The following is a 1,843-nucleotide window of genomic DNA, read 5'->3' as shown; positions in this document are numbered from 1 at the left end:
TGCTTACAGTTGTTCATCCTTTGTGTTTACATATTTGAAGGTTCAGCCTCAGTTGTCATATCTGCTAGTTTGTGTTTCATAGGATTTTCAAAGGCCTAATAGTTAAGAAGTAGATGGCCAATCCTTCTTCATAGTCTGTTTTAATTTGAATGCTCAGCTTTAGAACAGTACCTGACAGATAAACATTTTACAGAAAGGAGCAGATGGAGGACATTTCCCAATTGTAGAAGTAATCAACAAATTCAGTGTCACTCCATAACCCTTGGCACATGTATCTTAACCCATCCCTTTCCCAGCTCCACTGGTGTCCCCTTCCACTCCCACCTGTCCCATTCAACACCTCTCTCCTACTATTTTGCCCTTGATATAATGGCTTAGGTCTCAAGCCTTCTGTACTTTTGTGATGCCTTAATGCCTAGAGCTGCTGGCCAATCTCTTGAGAAATCATGAAGACTTGCTGATTGGCAGATATCACTTTGGACTTTTCTCTCCAGAGGTAATTTAGACACTGCAAGCTTATACATTTCTTCTGCTGAGTCTGGTCCAATCATCGTTTAGGAATAGTCCTTAACTCATAAAATATTTGCCCTAAAGTAGGATTTCTCATCTTTTTATTATTTCAAGAACTACATGATTGTCACAAGGAGGTATAATTGAAGTTATACCTTTCTCCACGGACTCCAGGAATTATTGGATTCGAAGGATAATATTGCTGCTGCCCAGAGCATTGTATTCTGCTTTACCTACAAGTTAGGTGCTAATACAGGTTCACTTTGACAAATATGTAACTTAAGGTCACTAGTTTGTGGGCTTGTTGAATAGTATTTATTAGTCTTAAACAGGGGAGTTGGCATAGTCCAAGGGAAGTTAAACTATCAACCTAAAAGTAGCACCTCTGATGGCTGGGATCCATTAACTGCTCTAAAAAAGATAGGCAAATAATCCTATGCAATTTATAGCTCCTAAAACCTGGCTTGCATAGTCAGCTACCTTAGTTTCAGCTCAAGAGTAAGATTCTGAGGCAATTGTAATCACACTTCTGGGAACCATTGTTAAGAAAACCAAAGACTGCCTCCCTTTAAGTGTGGATTTCTACTAAGTAAGAAAAAGTTACGAACAATGTCTTAAATACTGTTCTTTGTAACTTATGCACAGCTTTCTTTCTGGAATTTTGGGTGGCTCTTAAAAGAGCCTTTGTTTTACAAGATCTTCCTGTCTCTCTCCTGCAGATATTCTGTGCCTTGTCTCTTAGAGGTTGCTTTATGGTGATGATGGCCCAGTTTTCTTCGGCAGCAGTGCTGACTGGATGTTGGGCAGGACACCACCCTGGGCAATAGTTACGCTGCCCAGCAACTTGTTGAGCTCCTCATCTTTGCGGATGGCCAGCTGCAGGTGACGCGGGACAATGCGCGACTTCTTGTTGTGGCGGGAGGCATTGCCCGCCAGCTCCAGGATCTCGGCCGTCAGGTACTCCAGCACCGCCGCCAGGTAGACAGGAGCGCCGGCGCCAACGTGCTCAGCATAGTTGCCCTTCCGGAGCAAACGATGAATTCGTCCGACAGGAAACTGCAGGCCGGCACGAGACGAGCGAGACTTAGGTTTAGCATGTTCCTTGCCACCCTGCTTCCCTTGTCCCAACATAGTCAGCAGCCGCGTTTTAGAGAAGCAAAAACGCTACTTACCCAGTAAGCTAGGGAAGCCTACTTATAGTCTGAAGGAAGGTTGCTCTTTACTACCTGATTGGCTGCCTGCCTGCCAGCCAACCAGAAAGCCTTACTTAGAATCCCCTCATTAAGCTGCTGCACATTAACCAATCATATTTTAGTTATCCAAGACGCCATTT

General features: G+C 43.8%; 1 pseudogene; it reads right to left on the bottom strand.

Moving 5' to 3' along the window:
- Window positions 1-1,199: 1,199 nt before the first annotated feature.
- LOC102848682 lies at window positions 1,200-1,641 on the bottom strand (annotated as a pseudogene).
- Window positions 1,642-1,843: the final 202 nt, after the last annotated feature.

The sequence above is a fragment of the Elephantulus edwardii genome, unplaced genomic scaffold (genome assembly GCF_000299155.1).
Source record: "Elephantulus edwardii isolate Elephantulus edwardi_28Jun2011 unplaced genomic scaffold, EleEdw1.0 scaffold00070, whole genome shotgun sequence".
Classification (NCBI taxonomy): domain Eukaryota; kingdom Metazoa; phylum Chordata; class Mammalia; order Macroscelidea; family Macroscelididae; genus Elephantulus; species Elephantulus edwardii.
The sequence above is the reverse complement of the archived record's forward strand: the minus strand, read 5'-3'. Positions and strand labels throughout refer to the sequence as shown.